General features: G+C 50.6%; 1 long non-coding RNA gene across 2 annotated transcripts in view; it reads left to right on the forward strand.

Moving 5' to 3' along the window:
• Nucleotides 1-14,471, forward strand: part of LOC130833276 (uncharacterized) — a 50,345-nt gene that overhangs the window by 12,794 nt on the left and 23,080 nt on the right. Inside the window, exon 3 of one of the 2 annotated variants that reach the window (XR_009048445.1) lies at nt 6,632-6,868. This is a non-coding gene — a long non-coding RNA (uncharacterized LOC130833276). Of the gene's footprint in view, nt 1-6,631; nt 7,191-14,471 lie in introns of those variants that run through there. The other variant, XR_009048444.1, reaches the window with a different exon arrangement.

Here is a 14,471-nt window from a genome sequence, read left to right on the forward strand (position 1 = left end):
GCTTCTTCGCCAGTGCCAGCTGTTCTATGGAGCAAGTGGGTTTCACTAAGAGACGCTACCAGCCATCCAGGCCTTCTCAGGTAGCTCATTAGCATGTCGTCTAGACAAGGTAAATTCTGGAAAGAAAATAGTCGGGAAGCAGGCAGAGGGGAACAGTCACCACATCTGTGGTTGGGGAACCTCTCAGGTGATTGTCCCTAAATCACAGGGCATCCAGTGACCAGTGGCTTCTGTTTCTACCACATTTGATGGGGGGTTGTTGTGGCATCTCTTTCAAAAGGTTGGTTCAAGGCTCCACAGTCAGGGCCGGCAGCAAGAACCTCCCTGTGAGTAGCCCAACTTCCCAGCTGCAGGCACAGCTCACCTTGGTTTTCACAGAGCACGTGATCTGTGGCCAGAATTCCTGGGTTCACACTTGAGTTCTGTCAGTTATTAGCTGTGTGACCTTGGGCAAATTATCCATCTCTCTGGGCCTCACTTTCTCTACCTTTAAGTTGGGGGTGTTAAAGCATCTGCCTCATGGGCTGTTAGGAGGGTTAAGTGAGTTAACACACGTAAAGGGCTTAGAATGGGGCCTCGCATATAGTAAGTGCGCAGTAAAAATTAAGCACCATTATTACAACCACTGTGATTATTATTATTGTTATTATTATTACTATTTTTCAGTTGTGATGAAAATGTAGGTTAGTATAAGCTCATGTTCAGAACTCTGGTCACATCTTTTCCGTGTCCATTTCCATTAGTTTGCTCAAAAGTCTGTCTTTATTGACTAAAGTCTGTCTTTATTCTGGCCCCCTTCAAGATGGTGGAGTTTGATAACCGTGACATGAGCGTTGCCTCGCTGGCACGTGGGACTCTCACCCATGTATTTCACTGCAGCCGTCGCCTGCAGTCTCCCACATGTTGCTTCACCCTCACCCAGAATGCCACCTCCCTTCTCTGGTCAGTTGTCCACTCCTGGGGACAGTCTCCCCCATAAGTCTTCCTCACTCCTCTGCCCACCCCATCTCTCACTACTTCTCGTTCCTACAGCTCCCAGTTCCGGGAGCACTCATGGAGAATCTTCTACGGAGACCCAGCCGCCTACTCGGTCTCTCGTCTGTAAGTGGGACATCGAATCCAATCATTTCAAGATCCTTCTCACGCCAATGTGGGTTTTTGAAATATAACTAAGAAAGTATTGATGACACCTTACAGAGCAAATTACAAAACATTATTTAAGGTCCTGAAAGAAGACAAGGATAAATGGAGACATAAACCATATTAGTGGATGTGAGACTCAGTATTATAAAAAGGGGAATGTGTCCAAATTAACCAAGGTCCAGTGAAATCCAACAATTATTTTTGGAATTTGCATTCTCAGTGGAACTTAACAAACTGATTCTAAAACTTGTATGGAGAAACAGGGCAAGAATAAATTAGATAAATTGGAAGACGTTGGGGCGATTTAACTTAAAAGATAAATCAAAGACATCAAAGACTTGTTACAAAGCTCTAGTTATTGAGAGAGGCCAATATTGAAACCGTGATGGATAAACAGATGCGTGAAACAGAGTGGCAACTTGTTCCATGACTCAGGTGACCTTGAAGATAAGGGGAAAGGATGGGCTACTTAAAAAAATAGTGCTCTGACAACCATTTTTCCATGTTAAAATTTCTTTGATTCCTACTGTGTATCATACTCAGAATTCAGTTCAGAGTGGGTTAAAGACCCATGTATGAAAAGCAAAACTTCAAAAAAGAAAGCGTGAGAGAATATGACTTTGGGTAGGGAAGGATTTCTTAAATGCTCCAGGTCTGGAAGGTCAGGAAGACTAGTGGCCAAGCCACGGGTCTGGGGTGACCACCTGCCAGCAATGTGATGTCAGACACCCAGCTTCATCTTTTCTGGGCCTCGACTCACTCCTCATCAAGGGTGGGTGAGCATTTGAGAAGGCACTATCAACTGTCTCCCTCCCCCAGTTCTCCTTGCTGCAAAGCCCACCTCCCACCGTGGGAGATGAACACTCGGGCTGATTCCTTGCTAGTGAACCGTGGGGCCAAGTGGAGAGCTGTGCCCCAGTCCTGGCAGATGACACCCAAAGGCCTGCGTGCCTTCAGTTTAGGCCAAAGGTTTCCCTCCCTAGTAGAAACAGGACAGATGCTGTTTGTCAGGATGTTGTCACATCTGTGTGTGACACCTGGAGCTGCAGCAGCTTTTCGTGACCATGAAGGAAGAAGCCGGTCTGTGGTTGATGGGGGAGCAAGAAGATAGAAGGAGCCTGGTCCTTGAAGAGTTCACGGAGACACTGATCCCACCTAGGACAGCCTGCCAGAGACATCGCGTGCTGGGAGAAAATCCACTTTCCTCCTTGTTCAATCGGCAGACCTGTGACCTGCTATCAGAAGTGCTCTGACTGATGCAACAGTGGTCCCAATGTCATAGGTTTGCTGGGAAAATTAAGTGAGGTAACGATGTTTGTAAAACACTTAGCATGGTCCCTGGTGCCTGAGAGGGCTGGACGGAGGGGTGGAAGAAGGGCATCTCTAGGGTCGCTGGAACACAGCAGCCCTTCAGCGTGGCAACCACAGTAAAGCTAACGGGGCCTCAGAGGCACTCACAGGGCACGTACAGTGTTTAACGCTCTGGTGAGTGTTTGATGAGCACGCCCTCACTGAGGTCATTTGAGGTTGGTGCTGTTATGCTCATTTTACAGTTCAGGAACCTAAGGCTCAGAGAGGTTAAGGAATTTGTCCCAGGGCTCCCAGCAAGAAAGCAGTGGGGCTGGGACTTGAATCCAAGCCTGTCTCCCAAACTCCGGAGCTTGTCCACAGTGCTGGACTGGTTCTCCTGGGACGGGAACCCTGCCAGTTCCCGTCCCAGGTGGAAGCACATTTGTGCGGTTGACAAACCCTGCAGAATAAAGTGCCCCTCGGCTCCTGGAGATGCCGGCTCAGGGCCGCTGGTCATGTCTGTTCTCCTCCCTGTGTTATGGCTGGTCCTGACGTGCTCCCCAGAGAGGCAGGGAAGAGCCAGAAATGCCTGGCTCAGATGCCTCCTTGACAGAATTAGAATGTTCTTGTCAAGATGGATTTCTTTTGGGGACAGCCAAGCAAGCCACGTACTCAGTTGCCCGAGGCAAGGGACAGACACGATGTGTCATCACAGCTGACACTTGGTCTGCGGGGCTGGGCATGAGCCAGCGTCACTGGGGGAGTTTGGATCATCTCGATAACTTTGGGCTTTCGTCCCACGTTTCTGTCATTTCTCCCCTTCTTCTGAGGCCACTCTCTATGTCAGCTTGCAAGAGCTGCATCGCTGGGACAAGGTATGGCCTGGTGGCCCCCCCGCCTTGGGGGTCTGAGCAGCCCGTGATGGGGACAGCAAGGTGCTGATCTGGGGTGGGGCCTCTGGTGGTCTTCCTTGACTATCTTAACATCACCTGCTTCATGGAATTCCAAGACCATGGGGAGCCCCGGGTCAGAAACTGCTGTTTTTGTTGGCTATAAATTCTGTCCCTGGCTCTTTTCATGGATTTCTTGGCCGGCTTCACCCTGGACCCTGCACAGTGGACTCCCCCCGGAGCACAGGACTGGATGCTAATGAGGTCACCACCAGGCTCCTGGGGGCTTCGGAGGAGAGAGCAGCTAGGGGGCCGCAGCCTGCAGATCACGGCCTCCGCGGGATGCCCCTCGTGCACCCCGAGACTCGGCCTCAGGGGACAATTGCACACAGACCTGACCTGTTTTTCTCTGTGTCCAGTGTTCTGCAGATCTAAAATACCCACCCTGTTTTGCATGATTTGCACCCAGGAAGGCCGGCCACACTGTCCTGTGCCTGTGAGTCCCTGTCTCCACTGGCTTCTCACTGGGCCAGTTGCTGCAGCTCGGGGTTTAGTGTCTACATTTTATTTACCCCATTGAAATTCCATCCTGGAGTTCTCCGTTCTTATGTGCCGGTCACAGATGAAGGACGTCCTGTTTTAGATTGTGCTGAGCTTTTGGCCACTCACCCAAAAGCAGGCAAAACACAGGATTCAGGAGGCCCCTTCCCAGGTCAGCGACGATGTCTGCTGGGGGCTGGTCCTGTCTTCACACTGTGCCGTCAGCTCTGAAAGCTGGGGCGAGCAGAGGGGGTGTAGGGAATCCACCCCCAAGCTGACCTCATCAACCATCCCTCTCTGTTGCCATTTCAACTTTCACTGCTATGTGGTGGCATTTAATTTGACCAAAGCATGTATTTGTGACCAGAGTCATAAATACATTCCCTTTGGGACTTTTCTCACTGCCCCTCTCATTCTAAAATTTCACATTTTCAAACCATAAACCGTTTTCCCTCCAGCTCCTGTCCCTCTCTTTCCCTTTGGGCTGCTTTGTTTTTCTTCATATAACATCTGATATTATACTGTATCTGATGCTGTATCTGACTCTCGGGCAGCTGCCTGTCTCCTCACAGTGGAAGGGAAGCTTCGGGAGGTCAGGGGCCTTGCACGTCTTTTGACTGCTCCAGTCCCTGGGTCTAGAATAATACCCTGGGCATGGCAGGGGCTCAACCAGCGTTTCGTGACCAATTGCATCAGTCCATTCACTGAATATTGACAGTGGAAGTCCCACGACGTGTGTGGAGTCCTAGGAGGGCACGGATATCACGAATGTTACGTTTTATGGGCAGCTGGGTGCAGACGCTGTGCCACGTGTGGGTTTCACATCCTTTGTCCTGTTGAACCAGGGAGCAGCAGGGCCTGTGGTCAGAAAGCTGGGCCCACTGTCTGAATGCCTGGGTTCAGTTCTGGGCCCAGCACTTGCTAGGTCTGTGACCTCAGGCAGGTTGTTCAGGCTCCCTCTGTGTCGGTTTCCTCACCTATAAATCCCTCTCATCTGGGGGTAACGTTAGTACCTGCCTCATTGGGATGTTGCCCAGATTAGATGAGGTCATGTGTGTAACACAGATGCCCTGCACGGGATGCAGGCTCAGCAAGGGCAGTCGTAGCTCACCCTTACAGCAGCCCTACTAAGCAGGAACCACTAGGATCCCCATTTAGTAGATTAGGAAACTAAGCGAGCTTGTGAGCAGATGGAGCCAAATGAGACCCACCCTGGCCCTCAGGGGTTTGCAGTGTAGTGTAGGGGAGGAGACAGCTGCACACAAAGCTCTGCTGTGCACAGCACTGCTCTTAAAAAAGTCAAATGCAGACACTGTACTTCATTTTCAACACTCAGATCGCAGTCCTTGCAGAGGGACTGGCTCCAAAGCCTACACCCAGCTCACGAAACTGTATTTCATGTCTTCCCGAGTGCTTTGGGCTGATCTGTGTCATTTCCAGAGAATCCCAGTTATGCAAGGACACGTGGGGTGTGACTTCAGTGTCGTGCAGTGGTGAGCATCTTACACAAGTAGCAGGATGTTTGGAGACTGCTCTGTGGATGGAAAAGCCTCCAGTAACAATACATAGCCCAGCCCAGTAGCATCCCCACTGCTGGTTTAGGGTGGGCGTGCTGTTCCAGTTCCTTCACGGGCTAAGTCGGTTATGGGTCTCCTTGCATCTCTAGCCAGTGTCCAGTGTTCCATTTCTGCTGTAAGAGTGCTGAGCCCGGGGCCTGAGAAGACCAGCGGCAGAGTTCCACGTGCTTCTTACTCCCTAAGCGAAGGTGAAATGCTCCTTGTAAGGCGAGGCTGTTTGCTACAGCCTCACCTAAGAGAAGCTCCAGGCCCTGCGTAGCAAGCTGGAACCTGCCTTAAACTAAGGGCCCATGGGGGTAGTCATTATCCGGCCCTGGCCTTTGAATCTTGCCAGTGGTGGTATTTATATTCTTAAAACCTGGCTGAGCAGGCAGACATTTCGTTGGGGTGGGCCTCATTTGAAGAGTTAGGTCATCAGCTAACAGTGTCTGCAGATGATTTCATGGAGACCGCCTGGGAGATGGTGAGGGGCTTGTCCCCTCTTTAGTCCTCAAGGTCACCAATGGCTGCGGGCATTAATGGGCCAAGGACGGGGGAGCGGCGGTAAAGGTTAATAATAATAATAAACGTGGATGAGGACTTCTTATGGGCCATGCTGTGTGCATAGCGTATTTATAAGACTCATGAATAGGAAGTATTATCCGCATTTTACAGAAAAGGAAACCAAGTCTCAGAGAGGTTAAGTAATCTGCCTAGGTCACACAGCTGAGATGTCTAGGATGGATGATTCCACATTCCACGCTCAGGCTTAATTGGTCCTTAATTCTTCCTCTTAGGAAAGCAGGAAAGAAGACAGCCTCTGAAAAGGGGATGAGGGAGAAGAAATGGGGGGACAGGAGGATCAGGGGAAGAAAGGGTTTCACGTGTTAAGGAGTGAGGTTGGGTGGCCTTGATGATTTGCTCCAAGCCTCCCAGAGGAGCCCGAGCCTGTTGGGCAGGAGTGTCAGCTGGCAGCCGGCTACGGAGCTCCCAGGTGTGGCACTGAAGCAACTTCAAAAGCCATTCTGGGTGTTCTGCCTCAGGATCAGCAGGACTCTCTAGGTTGCAAGTGATAGAAAACCTAATCAAACCAGCTTAACAGAAAAATAAATATTGGCTCACATAACATGAAAGCGCAGAGTCAATGACTTCAGGCAAAGCTGTATCCAGGTGCCCCAACAATGCTTCTCTCTGTGTTGTCTCCTTTTCCAGGCAGGCAGTCTCCGAGAAAGATGGTGGTCAGCCGTGGCAGGCTTTGATCCAGTGCTCTCAGCACTTCCGCTGGAAAGACGTGCATCTCACAGGCGTTCCAACAGAAACTTCAGGACTGAGTGGCACTGACGCTGAGTAACCTCGCCTGGGGCCATCCACTGCAGGCTCAGGATGGGTCAATCACGTCCCAAGTGCCTTGCTTGTTGTAGCCCATTGCATTCTCCTGGACTCAGTGAGGTAAGTGTTCTTACTCGTTTTACAGAGGGGGAGAAAGAGGCTTAGAGAGAATCAGGAAGGACCTTGCCCTTGATCCGCCAGCTAGAACTGCAGCGCTGGGATCTGTAGGCTCCAGAGGAGACCACACGCAGTCGCGGCGACATGCTGCCCGCTGGCCTCATCTCCCACGTGCCTGCCCAGTGCTAGTGCTCCTCGTGGCTGAAGACGAGGAGCTTTCACACAACGTGGGCCCTAAGCCCAGGGCCCCTAGTGAGCTGGGGCTCTGTGGACGATGCCGTGTCTTGTCCATCCCTGGGGGAAAACCTGGCTGTGCTGGACTCCATAGATGCAGCAAACGGGGTCTTCACCAATGTAAGTTCCAGAGACGTTTCTTTAAAAAGTTTTTTTGTTTGTTTACATTTTAAAAAATTGAAGTAAAATTCATATAACACAATTACCTATTTTAAAGTGAATAGTTCAGTGCCCTTTAATATAGTCACAGGGTTGTGCACCCATCACCACTGTTTAGTCCCGGAACATTTCGTCACCTCAGAGAGAAACCCACCCCCATTAGGCACTCCCTCCCCGTTGCCCCTCCTCCCCCAGCCTCTGGCAGCCACAAATCTACTTTCTGCCCCTAGAGATTTGCCAGTTCTGGGTATTTCACGTAGCGTGTGATCTTTTTGGTCCGGCTTCTCTCACCCAGCACAGTATTCTCCAGGTCCATCCCCGTGGGGCAGGAACCAGTGCTTCATTCCTGTTTGTGGCTGAGTGGTACTCCGTTGTGCAGACATTCCGCGATGTGTTTATCCGCTCATCAGTTGATGACACTTGGGTTGTTTCCACCTTTCGGCTGTTGTGAATGGTGCTGCTCTGAACACTTGTGTCTGGTGTTTGTCTAGGTCCAGAAGTGAAAGTGTTTCAGTTCTTTTGTGCACATACCTGGGAGTGGAGTCACTGGGTCATATGGTAACTCAGTGTTTACCTTTTTGAGGAACTGGTTTCTGAGCGATTTTCATTGAGTCGAGTTACAGCTTTTACATTAACTACACACGTTGTTAGTACACAGCCTGGTACCTTTTCCATCCCCCTACCGAGCTTCCTCAGATCTCTTCCCAGGTGGTGCCTCTCCACTTCCCCCAGATGCTCTTACCATAGATTAGCTCTGGGACCTTCTGTAAACGAAGTCACACAGCACGTTCTCTTCTGTGTCTGGCTTCTGTTTCTCAGCGTGACGTCTGTGGGGTTCGTCAGTGCTGTGCACTGGTTTACTTTTTATTGCTGTGTCATATCCTACTATGTGGACATGCCGTAGTTTATCTGTTCTAATTGTGATGGACATTTGGGTTGCTTCCAGTTCTTGGCTCTTAGGAACAAAGCTGCTTTAAGCAGTCCTGTGCTTGTATAACATCTCACGGAAAAATCTGAACGAACTTTTTGGCTAACCCAAAATTTCTGTGGGGATAGACACACATGCTCCTGCACATGTCACAGGGAGAGTGGCTGTGTCCTGGGGGAGGCATGTGCTTAGCTTTAGTAGATGCCACCCAAAGTTTTCCAAAACATACAACCTACTGAGCTTTCAGGCCAGCAATGCAGCAGCTGTCCAGTTGCTTCATATTCTCACCCACACGTGATATTTTAAGTTTTGGGGGTTTTTAGCTATCCCAAAAGAATTTCAAGAGTAATTAAAACTTGTTTAACACTTTGGGACTTCCCTGGTGCTCCAGTGATTAGGACTCCATGCTTCCACTGCAGGGGGCACGGGTTTGATCCCTGGTTAGGGAACTAAGATCCCCCATGCTGTGGGGTGTGGCCAGCATTTCTTTTTTAATTTTAAAAATTGTTTAACACTTTGAATAGCTACATTCGTACATTTTAAGTTTCAAAAACTATATAAACATAAACAGTGAGAAGTCTTCCTCCTGCCCAAGCATCTGTCTATCCAATTCCCATTCCAACAGGAAAAGTCCTGTTAATTGTTCATTGTTTATCCTTCCAGATAGTTTTATAAATAAAAGGCACTGCAAATATTTATTTACCCCATTTCAACACAAAAGGTAGGATATTATGCACACCTTTCTGCATCTTGCTTTTTTCCTTCCAACAATCTTCTGAAGATCTCTTGTTTTTAATACATGAAGAAATTCACTGTGTGGACGTGCCATGACTAACCCCCTTGCTGGATGTGTTTAGATTGTGGTTGATCTTTTGCTGCTGCAAAGAGAACTGGATTTAGTGACCTTGTACAAAAGTGACCTTGCTGCTGTGTGAGAGGAGGTCTCCTGGATTAGTTCCTAGAAGTGGCATGGCTGGGCATGTGAACTTGGACTTTTGCTGGATAGTCCCAAATTACCCTCCAGAGCAACTGTACCACCAGCAACGTGCGGGAGCCGCACCAGCATGGCCTGTTATCCCAGCCGTAGTCTCCTTAGTGAGGGAAGGAGGGGCGGGGGCGGAAGGGTAGCTTCCAGGGGAGCTGGTCCTCTCCAGAGGTTTCTCCTGGTGCCCAACCCAGCAACTTCCGCTGACATCTTCTGATTTTATAGAAATGTGGGGGAAAGTGTATAGCAAACGCCTATATCCCCATGGCCTAAGTTCCATAATTAACATTTACTAAACTTGCTTCTCCTCATTATGTTTCCAGCTCACAGACGTTACAGGACAGCCCAATTTAAAAAGTTATTGTGAAAAGTTTTAGATAAATGCTAAAGGTTAATAGGTTGAGGTGTTATAGGACTAGAGTAGAGAGTTATTTTATTCACACATTTAGATCTTTGAACTACGTGTTGTCCTAGTCTTCTAGGACAAGTCTGTCTCTTTCCCGACTCATTCAGAGAGCACATCTACCAGACTTTTGACCCAAGAATTTTAGGGCAGCTTTTCAACGTTAAAAGTATAGGTAAAAATTGTCATTCACTTGTAGTCATTCACTCATTCACTCACTCACTCATTCATTCAAAAACACCGGTTGAAGTGCTTTTAGGAGTCAGCACTGTTCAGAGTACTAGCAGGCATCTCAAGACGAGGACAGGTGAGCAGTGTAGTGTATGTAGAAGATGCTCAATCAGTGTTTGTCGGACAATGGAATGAATCTCTAAGGAACTTTCCAGCCATGACATTCTTGGATGTTGGTTGGTTTATTTATCAGGCTGTGTGTGTGTGTGTGTGTGTGTGTGATGGTGTCAACATATGATGAGTTTAAATTCCAGCTTTACAGGTGGCAAACATTGTAATATGTTCAAAAAGATGTATGCGTTACAAATTTGTGAATTCCACAATTTACAATGTGTGTGATTTGGGATAAGTTATTCAAGTCTCTGAGCCTCAGCTTCTTGACTGTGTAAAGGGAGGAAATAACCCACAGACGCGTTCAGGAGGTGAAATAAAATGAGTCTTAAGAAATGCTTAGCACACAGTGCCTGCCCACAGAAAGCCCACAGGAACCCTCGCTCTAGTGGTGCTTGTGTCCTGGCCAGCTCCGGGCCATCTCATGGATTCTGAACGGTTTCAGGGGAAGGAGTGTCCGAGGGAGATGGGAAGGAGAGGATTGTGACCGCCTTGGCCCTCTGTCCTGCTGTCTGCTCTTTCCTCTCCCACCTAGAAGCAGCCACATCCCCAGGTGAAGGGACCTGGTCCACCAGCTCCGAGCCCGAGGTCTCCCTGGTCTGAGCAGCCCGGGGGTCTCCCTAGGCGGCCAGAGCAGGCTGCTACAGGGCACTGCACATCCCTTTCCTGCACCAGGAGCTGTCTCCTGGCCCAGCCCCCGGATCCCTGAGGTCAAAGTCACACTTGATGCACTGAGGTTCCTTTTGCAAAGTATGCAACAGCCCTTTCCAGGTCACTGCAGTGGAATTTGACCCCTGGAGCCTGGCTCTCCCCCTTTCCAGAGACAGACTCTTCCCTGGTCCGTTCCCACCACCTCTGAGAAGCTCAAGCCATATAGTCTCATCGTAAAAATAATGAAACATGAATGTCAAAGTCAATCCCTTCCCCCAGAAGCCAGCACTTTGTGAAAATTAGAATGTTTTTGCATATCCTGACAACATTTTTTAAACAAAAATGGAATAACACTCTACATGTTATTTAGTCACCTCCTTTTTTTAACTTTGGGGACATCTTGGACATCATTCCAAATCAAGTCATTCTTTTTTAGCAGCTGCAAAGAATCCATTGTGTGGTTGGCCTGTACTGCATTATCCCTGCCCTGTGGGTAGCTGTTTAGGTGGCTGCTGATTCTTTGCTGTCACACACACTGCTGCCACAAACGGCCTCGGGCATATACTGTGAGGCACGTGAGGAATCATGAGACTGAAAATTGGAATTGGAATCCGTAAAGTAGAATCACCAGGCCGAACGACCATCCTAATATTAATCAAGCACGTGCTAGGTGCCAGGCATTGTCTGAGGTGCTTTCCATTTATTAATTAATGTAATCCTCACAGCCGTCTTTGAAACAGGCACGATTAGTCCCATTTACAGGTACGGGAACTGAACCACAGAGAGGTTAAGTATTTGAGATCACAGCTAGGAAGAAGTAGGCTTTAAATTTTGACCTGTGTTCCAGTATTGACCTCCAGCAAGAGCATTTCCAAGGACGCCCTGCCGTCTGGCCCTGAGGACCAGGGCTCACATTTAGTCAGCGCTTCATTGGTGCTCTGTGTATCACCCCGTTGTCATCGTCACAAACACCCTGTGAAGCAGGAACTTACAGCACTTTACTGATGGGGGAGCAAGGCACAGAGGTTAATGCTTGCTGGAGGTCACCCGGCTGGCACAGGGGGACTGGGGATGATGACACCTGTTTAATTTTCAAATTAAAGAAAATGTATGTGAAAATGGCCTTAAGAAGTCCATGGCCATGCAGGGGATTCCTGGACCCTCCAGGTGACTCCTCTGCCTAGTCATTCCCTGCATATGTCGTTGCTGGATTTGTGTCATTGGTTGATGGCAGTGACAGTGCCTTTGGGTTTCTCTGGGGGTGGCTGGGAGTGATTTGGGCACAGAGCTGGGCAGAGTTTCCTGAACAAAAAGGCAAGACTCTTCCCAGAGCGAGGCTTTACATCCTTTAGGAGGAAGGGGTGGGGGCAGAGAACTCCTGCAGAGGTGATAGATGGGAGTGACCTTCTACCTCCAGGAAACAACCAGGTGAATCCTTTCTGGGAGTTTCTAGCACTCCTGGGGCTGCTCCCCATCCACTGTCCCTCCACTGCATGCTGCTTGGGACTCTTCGGTGTCCCTCTGGGGCCCGCAGGCGGTCGTCCACCTCTAGGTGAGGCCACTCAGTTGCTCACACCTGAGTGGCAATTGCTTTACTCAGCTAATTAGATCAGCACCTTGCCAACTGGATGCTCAAACCTCCTAGGGCTTATCAGAGAGGACACAGACTTAATTCTGAGGGAAGATAGCCCCGGGCTGACTGGTGAAGACAGAGCTGTCCTCAGGAATTCCGGGGCGGGGGAGCTGTTTCTCTGTTTCTCTGCCTCCTGAGGGAAGGAGGTTGGGGAAGGGTTAACCCAAGAGGTGGACAGATGGAGGAAGGTGCTGGGCCTGGGGATGGCTTGGAGGAGAGGGGGCATGGCTTGGGCCCCAGGGTAACCTGCAAAGCCCTCAGGGTGGCAAGGTCACTGCCTGCACTGGTCAGACAGGCCCATGGCTGCCCCAGGCAGGATGTGACCCTGGCCCCCCATGCACCCAGCTTCTCAATGGCTTCTTTGTGTCTCCTCTTTGGCACATCTTCACTTGCCCTCTTTCTTTCCTTTTCTCTTTTTTAAATTTTATTTATTTATTTATTTTTATTGGCTGTGTTGGGTCTGTGTTGGGTCTTCATTGCTGCGCACAGGCTTTCTATAGTTGCAGTGAGTGGGGGCTACTCTTCCTTTCAGTGCGCAGGCTGCTTATTGTGGTGGCTTCTCTTGTTGAGAAGCACGGGCTGTAGGCATGCGAGTTTCAGTAGTTGCAGAGCATGGACTCAGTAGTTGTGGCTCATGGGCTTAGTTGCTCCTTGGCGTGTGGGATCTTCCTGGACCAGGGATTGAATCCGTGTCTCCTGCATTGGCAGGCGGATTCTTAACCAGGTGTCCCCCTGTCTACAATCAAGTCCAGGCTGTTCAGCGTGGTGGACCTGGGGCCCACGGTCCTTCCCTGCACCTCCGCTCACACCCCGGCCTCCAGCTACACCCAACCGATCATATGTTTTCTCCTCTGAACCTTTGCACTAGCGGGTCTGTCTTCCCGAAATACCTACCTGCCCCCCCAGCCCCGGGAACAGGGTAGGGTTACCCTCTCCTGGGACAACAGTTTCCCTGAGTGACCCCTCCCTCTGGGTGGAGTGCGCATGCCATCCAGGGGGGCCCTGGGGTAAATGTGTACAAGACGTCCCTGCGCCACTGATCGCGGGGATGTTAATCTCAGTGGGAGCAGGGCGAGGGGCAGGCCCAAGCCTTTGTACTGTGTTTGCGACTTTGCTGCAAGTCTAGAGTTACTTCCGAAACAAAATGGTAACAAGAAAAGGCACCCGTTCCTCTGCCCTAGTGGGCTTGATCTCAGGCCTTCCCCGTCCCCTGGGGAGGGCCACCTGTGTGACCGGATCTCTCGGGCCTGTGGGTCAGGGCCTCCTCCTTTGTCCGTCCTCCAGCCCCGTGTGGCCTCCACTGATACCGAGCACGGCCCCGTGGGGAAGCTGCTCAAACACACACACACGTTGGCTCGTTGATCCTTCTGGCTTTGGCTTCTCAAAACTGTAACACAGTCAGTTTGACCTGTAACCTGCTGTTTGAAATCATGTTGCTAAATGTCTCTGCATTAGGCCGAGACCCCCTGAAGCAGACCCTGAGACACGGATTCGTGTGCCTGTGGTTAGGATGTGTGTCCAGGGGCAGCTGGACGGGGGCGGGAAGACCCCGCGTTGGGGGGTGGGGGGGTCAGGCACACACCATGCCAAGTTCAGGATCCCGCCTCCAGGGCGCTCCATCGGCGTGGGAGTGACACGCGGAGCTCAGCCTGCCCGGAGGCGGGGGGGCTGGACTTCCGGTCATTGACTAAGGGCTTCTGGCACATCAACAGCCAGAGCGGGAACAGTTGCCCAGGTGCCCGCCTCGGAAGAGAGCGGCAGGTGTGGGGGCCTTGGGGAGTCAGGAGAAGAGCACAGAAGCAGAAAGGGGTATCCGGGGAGGCCTGAGCGGACGCTGGCACTTGGGGTCTGCAGGACAGACAGTTGGGCCGGGAAAGTGGGTGTTAAATGGGGAGGAACGTGCCAGAGCCCACAAGCATGAGCTGGAGGCCTCCAGGACGGGCTGGGACCCGTGTTGGTTCTCATCCCCTCCAACCACGGTGATGGGGGTGTCCTGCCACAGCTGGCACCTTCACCAAGGAGCTGAACACTCGCCTGGCCCGGGAGTTGGCGGAGCTGAAGGAGGAGTCAGGAGAAGGGGGGTCAATGGCAGCTCCCTGTTATGGGTCGAATTGTGTCCCCCCCAAAAGAGATGCTGAAGTCCAAACCCCCAGGGTCTCAGCCCTTCACCTCATTTGGAGATGGGGTCCATGCAGATCCTATTTACTAATTAGTCGTGGTAATAAGATGAAGTCCTGCCGGAGTAGGGTGGGCTCCTAGTCCAGGAGGGCT

This window comes from Hippopotamus amphibius, chromosome 12 (genome assembly GCF_030028045.1).
Source record: "Hippopotamus amphibius kiboko isolate mHipAmp2 chromosome 12, mHipAmp2.hap2, whole genome shotgun sequence".
NCBI classification, from domain to species: Eukaryota; Metazoa; Chordata; class Mammalia; order Artiodactyla; family Hippopotamidae; genus Hippopotamus; species Hippopotamus amphibius.